Below are 16,034 nucleotides of genomic sequence, written 5' to 3' on the forward strand. Positions count from 1 at the left end.
GCAAAAATTGACAGTGGTGTACAACGACTAGCATTGTAGTCTCTACTCGTTGACTTAAAACCTCATCAAAATGGCTATTTTTTGCAAGTTAGATCTCATGTTCTGGAGGCCAGTGGAAGCTAACATGGAGGAAGCTGAGCTATTTGCTTCTGAAGACCTTGCCTCACAGCGGAAGTATTGTTTACATCCAATGTATGATAGTTCAAATACTATGTTTGGAGATTTACCAGTTTTGAGATTTACCAGTTTTGAGATTTACCAGTCAAGAAAATCACAAAAATCTGCCCCAATTCTCCCCCTGAGCTCCAGGTTTCAAAAATGTCTTTCATCTCAGTCATTTTGGCTGTAGGCCCGCTGTTAGAGCAGAAGGTGCAGTGCGGAGAGAAAATAGTGAATGAAAATTGGGTCCTCTCATGGGTTCTTTTGTACTTCTTATTTGCCTTTAACACTGCTGAACCCCCTGGATCCTGACACTTCTACAGCCCAGAAGATTAAGAATGAAAGAGCAGAGATGGAAATAGAGGTCCTGATACCAAATGAACACACAGCACTTTTTGAAAACGGTGAATGACAGCAGCTAGAGCCAAACGTGGAGCATGGAGCTGAGACCATATAGTGTTGTTAGTGCCATAAGAAGTGGAAGAACCTCCTCTTACCAAACGTGCTTCATGAGCTGGCACTCTTGTTCTAATGCTAGTGCAGCAGTGTTTTTAGTCCTAGGGCTTTCCAAGGAGAGCCTGGATCTTTTAAACAGAGCAGCGCCCATCTCAATTCCAGATGTGTTTATCTCCCAAAGTCCTAAATGATTTGTCCTAAGTTGTACAGGTTGGAAGCTCTCCGTGTGGTTCTGTGGTAGCTGAGACCATCTGGTGAACTAAATCCAGCAGCTTGATAAAGACCGGGGGGACCACTGCTCAAACATCCAAGTGCAGAGCTGTTGGTTCGGAAAGGCTCTTTTCCCCTTAAGGCTGCCCAGGCAGGAACTCGGTGACCTTCAGGAAGCACTATATGGCTGACTTGTTTTCTCAAGATTTCCTTGGCAAAGCGGGATGTAATTCAGCGACCGAAGCATTTGAAAGAATGGGAAGTGTTTGGGACCTCAGATATGAAGAAAAAAGTCCTTTCTGCACAGTTACAAAAAGGTGTAGGAGTACTTTGTAAGGGAGGCTAGCAGTGTTAAAATATCTGTGTCCGGTCTCTCCAGCTGTTGATCTAGGCTGTGTTTAATTTTTTACTTACATTTTGGACCACGTAATACCCCAGATCTTTGTGTTTACCACAAAGACAATTATACCGAGAGGAGTACAGTGTGCACTTCTGAGAAGGCTGGGAACTGTGCAGTGGCAGGAGGGGACTCGTGTGCCAGTGCTTGTAGTCAGTGGTGCTGCTCGTGCTGAGCAGGCAGAATTCCCTCAGTAGTTGTTGCGTGTGTTTCCATGCTGCTGTAGAGGATACCTTAAGTACTGCAGTGTGGATTTATTGGAAGTGTAAGCACTTATTACATCATCTAAAGGAACTGGCAAGTTTGGCAGGGTCACAGCTGCTTATCGGGCCCTGTTTATTGCATACATGAAAAGAACTGCCTTTTCCTGAGAAAATGGAGAACCATCGCGGAGGCTTTACGCTCCCTTTAAAAGCAGTGGAGACAACAACACTTTCTACAAGGCCTAATGGGACTTTGGGAGATGGCCAGGGTATTATCATTTGATTTTGATGCCAGTAAGTTTTTCTGCTGTGAATAGGAAAGGAATTCATGAAAGGAAACACGAAGAATGACGCTGTCACAGGAGCAAGCCTCTGAACAACTACTGAGTTTTAAACTGGAATTTACAGTCTCATTGAGGCCAAATCCTGCCCTTCCTACTTGGACAAGTCTCCCGCTGAAGCCAATTATCTCTGCTGGAGTTTTGCCTAGGTAAAATTTTGGATTGCGGATATCCAACGTAATTACAAGACCCGTTGTTTTAAATCATTGTGAAAGTAGGGTCTTAAAGGAAGAGTAAAAGGCAGATAAATACCTTCAAACATAAAATGTTGAGGCATGTATTGGGTTAGTACAGAAGAATATGGAAGAAAATGTCCCAAAGATGAAGATTATGAGTAAATTCAGTAGACAAGTAACTACGTGATGTCACAGTTAGGGGGTACGGAAGGTAGGGAGGTCAAGGAAAGCCATTCCAGGGGGTTAATCAAGTGGCCAAGCAAAGCTAAACCTAAAAATTCTTAACATAAACCACCAGGTACTGGGGATAAACACACACAGCACAGAAAGAAGTGGGAACAGATTGTCACAGCTGGACTGGACACGTGTCCTGTGTTAACATCACATTTGTCATTCCCAAAGTTCCGCGTTTCATTTTCTACTACAAACTTACAGAAACTCAGGAACAAGAAGCTGGGGTTGTAGGGAACACAGCTCATGCTAAGGCAGCTAATGCCACAGTGCTCTGAGGTTTTCAGTCTATTCAGTGCCTTTAAGACTTTTAAAAAATCATTTAAAAAAAAATGATTAGTGTCTCAATGTGCAAGTGCAAAATGACTGGAGGTAATGTGCATGTGAGCACAAGGTGATAGCCTAATGCATCATGTTGACTGCTTCACAAAATGGGTCCTGCTTTGATGCTGTGTACTTGATTTTGCTGTCACTTCGACCATGCCAAAATATTTATGATAGAACTATAGACTGAAAATGAAGTTCTAGCCCATTAGAAACAGCAGAAACTCTTCTGTTCCATGTAATTCCTCTGAATTTTGCTCAGATATTCCTGTCGGTGTTTACTCTGCCACCTCTGTGCCTGTTTACCACACAGGTTTACCAACCTGCTCTGGATTTGATTTGCAGACCTCCTTTACTCCACGGAACTCATTTTGTCAATTTGTCTCATTCTGTATAGTTATCTTTTTTTTTGTTCTTAATGCCACTGAATTTGTCCAGTCAGATATGCTACACACTATAAATAAAGTCTTTTTTTTTTTTTTAAATAATGTCTGTGTAAAGATTTCCTTGGTTTCAGTGCTGGGCAGTGTTCTCCTCTCTGCTTTCCATTCCCTCCTAGCATTCCAGTGAGGGCCTGTTCAGGAATTCTCTTCCAAGTTTTTCCATAGCCTGGGAAAGGCTTTCCAGCCACTTTTCTGGAAGAGTTTGCTCCTGAGCTGATCCGGCTGACAACTGGACAATGCAGCCCCTTCTCAAAGGGTAACAGCGAGTGCTGTTAAATGGCCTTTCTGTCTTGAGAGGTTGGAGATTAAGAACAAGTTTGCAGGATGCACAGCAAGTCAAGCGTCACCACCACAGAGCAAACAGTGTAAGCGTGTTAACTCTTATAGCACAGAAAGAGACATTTGCCAAATGATGTTTTAATTACAGGTAAATTTGGTTGATTTTTTTTTTTTTTCTGGAAAATTCTCGAATGGAGAGAAAGCAAATTTAATGGCTCTGTCATCCATCATTTGGATTATTCAAGATTTATGCTTTCACTGAAGCACTCAGAAGTGATCCTGTGAACATTAGGAGTTACTCTAAATAGCCAACACATTTTTGTATTCTCTCTCATTTGTTTTTTGTTCTGCATAATAAGACTGATTTTGAAGTTGTGTATTTGCAAAGTACTAGAATAATATCCAAAGAAAGAGATAATCAGAGATGATTCCTTTTTTTCCCCAGGAGTGCTTATGTCCATGCATAGTGTGAGGTGCTACCACCCCGTTAGATTAGGCTGCAGGATTACAACCTAAATGCATGGTCGTGAGCACAATCAGATAGCTCAGACATGAAACTTAAGCCGATGAAGCAGGAAAGCTCTACTGAAAGTGAGGGAGCTGTGATGATTTGTATCAGCTGAAAAGCTGCTCCATATTTCTTACTCTTTCCACTTCTGTCCACCTGGTTGGGAAGAGCACAGAGGTTCTGACTTCTCTTCCCAGGCCTCTGTTTCCAGACAAACGTGAGGGAAGGTGTTTAAACACAAATAATGAACTGCAGCAAAATGCTTTGGTTTTATGATTACCTGAATTCATTTTTTAAGCTTGTGAGTAAGAATAGAGTAGATAGAAAACAAATCGAACAGGGATCTGTGAGTTTTGGCTACAAGCAACTTGCAAACTGTGAAGAAAAATAATAAAAAAAAAAATCTTGCTGATTTAGAAAGAAAAACATCATCTCCACAGGCACTTCCCCCAGCTGTGGGTTAGAAGAACAACAGATAATCAGCGGGCAAAAATGAAAGTCCATGCTGAGAATCAGAACACAGCCCAGTTGTAAAAAAGCCGAAGAGAGTTGGTGTGATGGCTTTGGCTGCCCAGGAGCTGGGAGCCTTCGATGTGGAGCAGCAAATGAGCCAAGAATGCAGCTCTGAGCTGACTCCATTGGTCATGCTCAAAATCACTGAAAGTGTCTGTGCTCATTTTCCAGTAAGTTTTATGGGCTCCCTCCTGCTCTATCTGTGCTCTGTGGAGCCAGGCTTTTGTTTCCTGCCCAGAGGGTTCCAGCTTCGGCTGCCCGAGGTGAGGACCCAGCGTTCAGAAAGATAAACACCTCTGACTTGCTGAAGGCCGCACGGGACATCTGTATTCCCACTGAGAACATCATTTCTGCTCACAAAATTACAAAATCTACCTGATGCCCATGCTATAGGGGACAGAGAGTAACTAATGCGTGTCAGACAGCAAAGTGGCACACGAGTGACTGGCACCATAGCCAGAGCTGACCTTTCCTTCACAAATAAGGAGAAGAAAAGTCAGCAGAGGCTTTGGCCAGCTCATCGCACTGGCTTCTGCTGTGGTAGGTACGAAAAAGTCATTTAAAGGCTGCTTTCTCCAGCTCTTTGGGGGGAGCATTTTCTCTCTCTGTCTCCACATTTCTTCATGATGCTACTTGTGGTTTTCAGCAGTTAACATAAGCAGAACGTAAGCAGCAGACAGAAGGTGAACGCCCTGATGTCAATCCCTTGTCAAAGAATGGGAGTCCCAGTCAAGGAAATGGAGGTGATCAAAGCAATGTAATGTTCACCATGGCTGAGTACAGAGGCTCTGGGAGTTTATATAACTGAAGTAGCCTCTGTAGGATTATCTGAAGTTTCTAGCTTAACAGAAGACAAGGCTGAAGGCACAGGTCTAAGCTTCAACATATGATTCTGCAAATACAAAGTCATAACAATCCATGTAGGATAATGTTGTTGATGTTCCAATAGTCTGAAGATTTATGAAAATATCTTCTATTTATTCAGCTGGAAAGAGCCCTGTTCTTCTGGAGTTTTGTTACCCCATAAAGCATTCAGAGGAGACCCCATAATCATTTCAAAGTCAGAAACATTAAGTGGAATAACAAGTATAAACCCTATCCACAGTGACTTTGAAGTGCACGAAGCATGCCACTGCAGCCATAGAATATTGCTTTGCTTTCAGCTGGGGTGGGAAGAAACAGCTCCCAGGCAGTTGTTTCAGGTGCTGGAAAGTCCATATTTTTCCTAACAGAAAAGAAATGGGTTTTAAAAAAAGTTAAAATTGCGCAGTGAAATAGATGATTAAATTCCCACCGAAGTTCACTGGAGCTTTTCCCACGATGCTGATGTGAACTGGATCCAGACTTCAAGTGACTGGATGAAGGGATAATGGCGGCGTGGCACTGCCATGCATTATACCTGCATTTTCCAGCCATCAGGGGGCACAATCCCAGCGTTTCCTCCTTCTGTAGCCCAGGGCAAAATCCTCCCTGGGAGGTAAGATCTCCTGTCTGCACATCACCCCCCTAACACAGCTCTGCCTTTCCTCTGCCCACACTGGGCACGTATCTCTGGGCTGCACCAGTCAAAATCTCAGCAAAGGCCATGCAGGTAAACCAAGAGAAGGAGGAGGAAGAAGGCAGTAGTTCAGTAATGCTGCAGACCAGCCCTTTCCAGGCAGCCCAGACCAGCTTTGCCTGGATGCTGTGATGAAGTTTCTATAGCCAGGACAACTCCTTCTCCCTGAGCAGTGGTGGTTTCAGATTGAGCCCAGGCAAGGAGTTACCACACAGCAGCAAAGGCAGCAGGATTTGGGAAACCTGGGCTCTCACACTCCTTTAGAAAGTTCCTGGTATAGAAGTGAGGGTCCACTGAGGGGTTCAGCTGTTAGGGTGCTTTTCCTGGCTGACCAGGACTCCCCTGGGGTCCTAGAAAAACTCCCAGAAGAATTGTGTGTTTGCTTTCTATAACGAAGAGCTGCTATAGAAGAAAGCTGCTAAAAGGCCTTTCTAGTGCTAACTTATCTGGGCAAGTCTCTTGGTTATGTCGCAGGCTACGTGTAATGCATGAAAAGTCCCAGTATTTTAGGAGAAGAATCCATGGGAAGCAGGAGTGAAATCTTATCAGGTTGTGCTAAATCTTATCAGGCTGTGCAAATCCTACCTAGTTCCTTTGTTATTTCAAAGGAGGAATTATTCAGCAACCAAAGAATGTTTCACACATTTCCCCATTGCAGGAGGCAGTGAGGTCAGACAGCAGTTGTGTGTTTGGAGCTTTTTTTTTTTTTTCTTTTTTCCCTTCAAACTTTTTGGATCTCACAAGGATGGCACCTGAGCAGAGAAAGGGACACTAAAGGTACAGTCCCTTCGCCTGAAGGACTACCCTATAACCCATACTATGTTCCAGGGCATGCATGGCCTTTATTGGATTTGGAAATCGTCCTCCTCCAGCCCCAACCACTTTTGTGCTGCAATTTCCCCTCCTGCACCCAGCTGTGATTCTGCTCTGGCACGAAATGGCAGTAAGAAGCTGAATGCTTACCCCTTCCCTGCCCTGCTGCTGCTGCTCGACGTGAGGGAAACCATAAAGCAGCAGAACCGAGTCTCTGTGCTGGGGATTGCAAATACGGCTGCTCTGTCTCTTGTGGGCAATGATTTTTTTATTATTATTATTTTTTAAATTTCTTTTAACATTTAGGGACCGATCCAAAGCAAATGTCAGAGCTCAGCTGTGCCTTGTGAGGTTAGCCCATATCCTGAGAGACGCAGAGTGCCAGCAGCCAACCCGTGGCTGAGACTCCTTGTTCTGTGCCACGGGAGGGCCACGCTCCTTTCACTGAATGTCAGCGAGGGGAGGACAAATTCCTGCTCCCTAACACAATGCAGAGCACAGGGAAACCTCCAAGTTTCTTCGGTTAACACATCAGAGCAGTTTTTGCTTCCTGTCATGGGAATGGATGCCTCTCTGTGCTGCTGCATGACAGAAGTGGAGGTGGAAGTGCAAAACACAGCAAACAGCATGGTTGGGCGCCAGGGCATGGCAAACAGCACAGGGAACAGGAGAAAACTCCTCGTGTATGGGAAGTAAACACACCTCGGCCTTCCTCCTGGTTCCCAGCTCCCTTTGAAAAGCCCCGAGCAGCACAGCTGGTGTGTGCACGCTGCAGGGGGGTTAAGGGAAACTCCTGTGGGAGTGCTCATGCCACTAAAAACGCGTGCAGTGGGTTACCTGGTTATTGCTGCAAGGGCCCACGAGGTGGCAATAGCAGGACACTGCTCCCTGCTCCGACACGGCTCCCGTGGAACATTTTTGTCCATCTTTTTGCCCTTAAAACAGATAAAAGATATTGTCAAAGACTGGGGTGTGAAAGCGGTTCTTGCAACTGGCAGTTTCCATTTGGGCAGCCTCACGCTGCGAAACAAGTGGCTGGAGGGGGTTGAAGGACTTTTAATCTTCTCTGGCTTTACTGCTTGTGCTATTTTTATTTTTATACTTTTATTTTTATTGTTTATTTAAACCACGAATTTTTCAAGCCACGGACTTTGCAGGTGCTAGTGAGTGGAGCCCCAGTCTCACCTGGATCTCTAACACCTGCAGTGCAAATAAGGATGATGAAGCTCTCAGGTGCTGGGGGTTACGCTGATGTATCCCTTTGGATTCGCTCTGCTCTGAGAGCATAAAGGATCCACCTGAGAAAGGAGCTCCTTTGGGGGGTGTTTAGTGTTTTGCATCTCTACCAGCAATAAAACAAAGCTCTAAGGGAAGAGGGGTTTGGGTTTGGTTCATCATGGACACGTACAAGGTGGGGATGGGTGGGATATCACCTCCCAAACACAGAAGGGGATGGAGGCTGAGGAGCTGTTACTGAATCCCTTAAATCCAAAAAGGCCGGAGCAATTCAAGGATTTGGGAATGCCAGGAAGCAGCTTTGTGTAAGAAAATCCACCCAGCAACAACCTCTGTGAGGGCAGGAGGACAAATTACTTGGCTGCTGGCTGTGTGCTGGAGATGATGAGGTATGTGGCAAGCTGCTGGGTGAACGGGGGCTGCGTCGCCCTGACAAGTGTGATGGGCAGGGACTGAGCTATGGGGTTTGTGCTCCAAGAACCGTGCCCTAAAACACTTCCAAAACCACCGCAGCGTGCTGGCAGGAGGAACCACTGAAAATGTTGCCTGTAGAAAGTTGTTCCCAGACTCAATGTAAATAAGCAGTGGTCACTGCCATGCCAGCTTGAAGCAGTCCCTAAGCAGTGCTAAATGAAACTGGGCTCTTTATAAATACAGAGCAGAGAGAAAAGATGAATCAGACCAAAATCAAGGTGTTTCACCCCAAGGATAAGCACATCTTGGGGCCTGGGGGCAGCATGCTGCATCTCTTCCCCCACCACTGCTGTGGGGGTGGTTTTGCTCCACCACCAGGATGAAGTTTTGGGTTTGGGCTCTGTGAGAGGTGTGCTGGGGAACCTGGTGGCTCTGTAGCTGCCCTAAGCCCTGGCTGAGCTGACCACACTGCCGAGCAAACAGCTTGTGCACGCCCACGCTCCCCTCGAGTGTCAGCAGAAAAATGGGGGCTGCTGGCACAAACAAGCTGCTTTAATCCCCTTCAACACAACCTTCGTGGCCAGGCTGTGCTCAGCCATAGCTGTGAGCTGATGTGCTTTGATGGAAACGGGGCATTTCCTGAAGCTCTCTCCATGCAGCGTTGTGCTCAAGCACTGCAGGCCACAGACGGAGGCCTCCTGGGTTCCCATCTCCAGGTTTCTCTGTTGGAGCCAGGAGGTGGCTGGGTTTGCCTTCGTCCCAGCAGGGGCAGGAGCTGAAGGTTGGCTGCCCGCTGCTGGCACATTTTGCTCCATCCACAGCTCCCAGATGGTGCTGGGACCCTTCGCTGCCAACAGGTTGCCCAACATGCATCTCCTCTTGTTCCTTGTGGGGGTCTGGCCCAGAACGCCAGGAAGGAGGCGGCTGTACTAGTCCTAGAGTGACACTAATATTTTGCTTTTATGAACAAATACTTGCGACCGAGCCAAAGTCAATTGCCAGCTCTGCTGGGAGAGAGGATCTAGCATCAGAGAAGGATCTCGATTTTGTTCTTGGTTCGCTGTATGACCTTGCAAATAATGACAATATTGGCCCCAAATGGACTGAGATGAGGTATTGGTGGCTGTTGTTGATTAAAGAGCAGGATGTTTCAGTCTGTAGAGGGGTTGCTCCCTCCAGACCTCACACTGGCCCTCCATCTGCCTGGTTCTTCCCCAAGGGACTCCGAGCAGACTCTGCTGACGTGGGCAGCCGGGTTTCCTTGCTGGCTGTGGATGAAACAAGAGCTCTTGCTGGCACGGAAACAGACCCAGCACATCACCCCCACCCTGCTCCCTCAGCATAAAGATGCTTCTGCTGTGCCACGTGAGCTCAGGAGCCCAAAATGTGGGACTTTTCCCAAGCAAGTAGGTGCTCAATGTGACCCCTAGGGTGGGCAGCTCTCAGATATATGACAGTAGTTGACCAAATGTCCCAGTTTGTGTCTCCAGGCTGTGGAACACATGCTAAAGGCTGTGGGATGGCACGGTGGAGGCTGTCTGGCCACAACTCCCTCCCTGTTGGCAGCATTTGTGCTCCTGGGATGGTGCTGGGGAATCTGTGGATGCATTTGAGGGTGGTGGGGAGGGAGCACAAAGGCTGAGTGGTCTGGAGTGGGGAGCAGCAGAGGAGCCAAGGCTGGGGAGAGCGCTGGCAGAATTGTGTTGTTGGTTTTGATTTTTAAAGCTCAGCTCCAGGCAGCTGGAGGTTTCAGGCTGTGGACTCTGCGCTGCTTCTGAGAGTGGTGTTACGGTGATGCCTGTGCACCCCTCTGCACCCAAAAAGGGGGCAGCCAGGAAGGTTTGCACCACCTGGGGTGAAGGATTGGTCCAGCAGGGGAAGGGAACGCTGAGTGCTGGTGCATTGCTGGTCCTCTCATTGCTCGTGGGTAAAGGGCAGAGGTTTTTTGATTGATTTTTGACTGAGAAGGGGTTTTCTATGAGTCCAGGCCAGGGGGGCAGTGGGGCTTGGCACAGGGCACGGTCCTTCCTCAGCTCGGTGCCACCGTGCAGTAGCACTTTGTGCCTGAAGGATGTCACCTTCTGCCTTGGTGCATCGCCACCAGCTCGTGGCCCTGCCAGTGCTCCTGCAGCCCTGGTGGGCTGCAAAGTGGGGGGAAAGTGCCTCACCAGCTGGAGGAGAGCAGGCTCCTGTGCTGTGACCCACCTCGGAGCCTCTGCCGCGGTGCTTGGCGAGGGCCCCTGACCCCTGGTAATCCCTGCTCCGTGGGGATATTGAGTTTTCTGTTTGCTTTGCGAGTGAAATTGGCCAAGACGCTGTGAAGGGAGGAGAGAGAGCTCTAGGGAGAGGTGTTAAAGAAATAGGAAAACATTATTAAGAGTGTTTTAGGCCGGCAGTTTCCCTTATTAGTGCTTTCATGATGGAAAGAAGCCACTTGAAGCCTGTGCAGTTGCACGAGGCCACCACGTTCAGGCCCCTCGCATCAACGCAGATGGCTGCACCCAGCCCCTGGCATCACCTTTCTCTTCCACGCCGTGCCCTGCACGCGCTGCCTCCTTGCCTTACAGATCTCCTCCTCTGGCTGCTTGCCCCTGCTGCAAGGGATGTGCAGGGAATGAGGAGCCTTGTGTGAAATGTTCCTTTTGAGGGGCAATCCTTGTCCAAGGCAGGTGTTGGATAGAAAGAAGTCTGAGAAGGAGAAGGGGGACACCAGGTGAAGGACAGCACCGGGAAAAGAAAGCAGTTGGCATCTGCATGAAGGTCTCTGCTCTTGTCAGCTCCAGGCATTCAGTAAATCTCCCTCCACACCAAAAAGATAAATCACTTTTTGAGAAAGGATTGCTTTAAACAGTCCTATGGTTGGGAACGTCTTCCAGGCTTCTCGCAGCTCACATTTCCCAGCCTGTCATGGGGTCAGGCACGGAGTGGTGGAGTTAAATGAGAAATAAGAGTCTCACGACTGTGGGAGCCAAGGTTTGGAGAGGAACAACCCAAACAAACCATAAAATGGAACAAAAGAAAGTGCCAGCTATTCCCAGGTTCCTGATAACATCATCAGAGGTGGCAACACTGGACTTCATAAAAAGCCTCGCTGAACTTTAGGGTCAGGCTCAAACAACGACAGCTCTTTCCTTTGTCCATTTGTGCCTGCATGCCTGGGGAGTGACGTGTGGCTGATTGTTGCTGCCTGGGTGATGGCTATCTGTGCGCCGATCTCAGATACCAAACAGACCCTGGACTGGCCTTGTCTGTGTAAAAATCCCAGCGTGGTCTGCGTGGAAGTGGTGGTGCTGCTGTGTTTTCAACCTCTGCGTTGGAGGGTGCAGATTTTCCAGCGTCCTGCAGCTGCACAACTGCACAACGTTACACAACTGGAGCACGTCCTTTTGTTTTTCCTGGCTTTTCTCACCTGCAATGGCAGTGTGTTTGTCTGCTCCTCACAGCGTTGTACTGTGATTTAATGTCTGCACCAAGGCAGCGAGATGCCCCGGGAAGCTTTGTGCAAGCAGTAGCACATCGGTGTGGGGATGCAGCTGGATCTCTGCTCTCACAGGGGCAGTGAAGCGAGCTGGGATTTTTGGAGTCTGTTCCTCCTGAAATCATTCAGTCCCAATCCCACAGGGATATTTTTCTTCTGTTCTCCATACTCTATAAAAACAGGATGCTTTCTCCCATTGCAGCTGAGTGAAAGTGATGCTCCTGGAGAGGGGTGACAGGAGGTGTTTGTGGGGAAGATCTCCAGGGAAGGAGCTCAGGACTGGGCTGTCCGTTTTCAGCCAGACTGGACAGAAGAGTCCCAGAAGGAGTTTTTCTTGCACCAGTTCAGGAGAATTGATGCAGTTGGAAGGAGACACATCACAAGAGCCTCTGCAGAGGGCCACCTGAGTGGTATCACACACTGGAGAATCCATACGAGGGAGCACGCCCTCAGACACGCTCTGTCCAGGGAAGAAGCTTTAACCAAACCTCTGGCCGACTGAAAGACTGCTCTGTAGGAAACCCATTTCGACAGGACCCTACAGAACTGCTTGTATTTATTTGATTGATCACTTTAAGTGGCAAAAGAGCTTTCCTCAGCTATCATTAAACCCTCAGGTGTACCTGGGGGGTGTGTAGAAGGATAATGGCACTCGGGCAGGTGCAGCCTGCAGCAGGGAAGGGAATCACCTCTGCCCCTAAAGGAGCTGCAGGGGCAGCAGGATGTCATCGGAGGGTGCTGGGCAGGAAAGCCTTGCCCAGGCCCAGGACAGGAAGGGTTTGGAGAGGGGTGCCTGGAGGGAGGAGAGGAGGCTGAGCGGGGGCCAAGTTAACCCTTGACATGCTGGCATTTTCCAGGCGGCGAGCCAAATGACTGCTCGGGCAGATGTATATAACACATGTCTGCAGTCTCCAAAGGGTTATTAACTGCGCAGTAATGGCCATGAAACTTGGCTTCCTTGACGTACATTTAAAATTGTAAAAAAAAAAAAAAAAAAAAAAAAAAGTAAATATAAAACATTTAGCTTCAGAAGGGGAGAGGGCTTGTTCCCTAGAAACTGAGGGGCTAAATCCACTCTCTGATGGTGAGGACTCCCCCCTGCGAGGGCTGGGGACAGAGGAGAAATGCAGTCACTGCAGCAGGACCACAGCCCCCTCCAGCCACGTGCGTTATCCTTATTGATAACAATTTCAAGACATTTCTGAAAAGCCCACGGTGTTAAATTAATAAAGTCTGTGTCTCAGTGGAGCTCTGGGACTTGCTTTCAATAAAACCACTGCTGCTCCTAACACGGTTTCCTCTTTTTATTGCATGGGTACCTCCACAGGGCCTTCTCCTTCTTGTCTGGCTCCAGCCTTTGCCAAGAGCAGGGCCTGCCTGTGACACTGCCCCTGATGCAGGGTATTGCAGCCTCTTGAGCCCCTGCCCTGAGGCTCTGCATCTCTGTGATGCTCAGAAAGTCCAGCCCTACCCCATCGTGCTCTGTGCCGGCCAGCCCAGCCACGGAGTGACTCCTTCCATGCAGAAAGTTACAGACTTCTCTTTATTAGCGCCCCTTTTCCCCCACACTATTAAATTTAGTCTTTCTTTGTGCTGTTATTTTGGCAGAGGACTTCAGAAGGTGGGAGAAAGGCTCTACTAAATACTCACGTAAATCCACGACCCCCAGTCAAACCCTTTTGTTTGAGGGAAGAGCCGAGGCACCAGCTTTGGTCCCTCAGCAAATGAAGACGGCTGGTGGTCTGGGTTTAAACACGACTGTGTGGGGCTCAGGCCAGATCTGGCAGCTCACAAATCAGATTCCTCTTGGCTCTAGGAGTGGAGGATTGCCATGGGTGGGAGAGCTGTGGGGAAGCTGCTGCCCAGAGCTGCTGTGCCAGCCTGGGCTCTGGCCTCGGAGGGAGGTGCTGAAGGCACTGGCTTGCTGCAGGTCAGGGGAGAAATTGAGTTTCTGAGGTTTTGCTTTATCCTTACCCATGTTATGCCACAACTGACATAGCGCAAGACAGTCCCAAATGGAGATTTTGTCTTATTTGCATGGGTTCTGAGCCAGTCCTTTGGCTTTGGTAACTTATTTCTTGTTAGAGCACAGACCAAGCCTTAAAAGAGACTGGAAAATGCAGAGCTTTTAAATCTCACCTGATCTCATGTTAAAAAAAGTGAATTTGCAACACGGGTCCTGGCTTTGCTCAGATTTTGTCTGCTGGGAACTGGTTGGATCCCCAGTTTCAATCTTGCTGCTGATGGCTGGTAATGTCTTCCCAGTGCTGCAATGCTGGGGAGACAAGTTTCCTTGTGGTTCTTGGTGCCTGGGACTGCCACAATGCCTGGAAGAGAGAAAATGGGGTTAACCTGCCCATCACAGCATGCAGCCAAGTATCTGGTAACGTGATTTATACACTACAATCACTGCTCATGCAAGGCAACAAAAGAAATCCTGAACAGAACTGGAAAACAAAACGTCTTCCACAGAAATGGAAAAGGTAAAACTGACAAGCAAGGGGCTGTCAGTTTGGACTGCAACAGCATTTCTTAGCCTGAAGTCTCCAGAACATCACCCTTTCTGAACAGGCAAAGGCATGGTCTTGAATGTCTGAGGTCTTACCTGGTGCTCTCTGTTGCAGATGGGGCACCAGCCATAAGGCTGTGAGAGATTTGTGCGAGTTGGGAAAAGAGGCAGGTTTGGCTCAAGGAAGAGGGAGGCCAAACCCTCGTGATGGCGTGTGCTTTGTTTCCTCTTTCTGTCTGTCTTGCTGCAGTCTGGTTCTACCCCAGTGAAAGGAGGGGACCATGCTGGGTGAAATTTCTTGAGTGGAAATCTTTGACGATACTGCTGAAATAATTCTAAATTGATGTTTCTTTGTTCTTCCCTCCATTTTGTGTTAACCTGGTTGTCTGCAAAGCTTCTTGCCAGCCTTTTTCTTAGTTTCAAATGGCCCTTTCCTTAGCACTACCCCAGCTGCCTGCCTGCAGGGATGAGCATCCAAATCTGGTTCCCTTTGCTTGCGTCTCAGAGCCATTACCCCTGTCAGTACAACTTTGGACAATCCTTGTGTAAGTGCTGCGCTGAGATCTGCCAGAGTCATTCGCACTCTTTTATGGGTCTTCCTTTGAATTCTTCTACGATTTCAGTAAAAAAAAAAAAAAAAAAAAGGAGTTGCAGATTTCTGCACGAGTTTAAAATCCAAGATGCTGCTCTGCTTGGCCGCAGCAGTTTAAAGCTGCTAACACATTGGGTCCTTACTGCTGTCTACGACCTAGCCATGCCGGCACAGGACCTGATCCAGAGCCCACCAAATGCAGTGGAAATCTTTTTTCCTGGTGGAAATCACCTCCTGCTTTCCACAGCCCCTGGGCCAGGCTGGCTTCTGACCTCCACGAAGCTGAGGACACGCAGGGCTTGGCCAAGCCATCAGGTCAGGAGGAGCTCTTGGGGTTGTAGGATCTTGGTGATGATGGAAGCAGTTGTGCATGGTAAGGATGTGAGTGTGCAAGGACGTGTGTGTGAGGACATGCATGTGTGAGGATGTGTGTGTCACACCTGGAGCAGTGAGAGGAATGGGAGCTGGAGGCTGAATTCCTCCTCATCTTCTCCCAAAGTGTCTTCTTGACCAGCACCAACAGCCTGTCCTGCCTGCTTTAAATCACTCTCTTCATCACTTTAAAGACCAGCCTTTGGATCTCAAGGGATTTTTGCACTTGGTTTTTGCCTTTTTTTTTTTCTTTTTTTTTTTTTTTTTTCTTTCTTCCAGCATAACAAGTGCTTGTCTAACATCTTTGATTGTCTAACATCTTCGTGCACCCAGATATTCCCAACCTCATTTTTCCTGATCTTTTGAGAAATAACGGAGGGGATCAAGCCCTGACATGCTGCTGGTGGAGAAGGCTACAGGGAATGACGGAACGGATGGATTTATCATGAGAACTCTTCAAACTTCTCATCCAACATCTTTCAGCAGTAGCACAAGGTGCTGTGGCGGAGCTCTGCGACCAGCTGGGCTGTGCCAGAGGCTTTGTGCCCCTCAGCGATTACCCACCCCTGGCTCAGGGGCTGCTGAGGGCCCTAAGATGGCCCCGGGCCAGCCCTAAAACGGCCCCAAGATGGCGCCCCAGCCCCTGAGGGGCAGCGAAGGGCGCCCCCCGCCGGCCGCCCCCACCCACGTGCCACCTCCCCCCCTCCGCGCCCGCCTCCTTCGCGGGCAGCCAATCAGCGAGCGGTGGGCGGGGAGAAGAGGACGGCTCAACCAATGGCGGCGCGGGGCCGCGGGCGGGGGGCGTGGCCGGGCGCCCAGCAC

The sequence above is a fragment of the Anas acuta genome, chromosome 12 (genome assembly GCF_963932015.1).
Source record: "Anas acuta chromosome 12, bAnaAcu1.1, whole genome shotgun sequence".
Classification (NCBI taxonomy): Eukaryota; Metazoa; Chordata; class Aves; order Anseriformes; family Anatidae; genus Anas; species Anas acuta.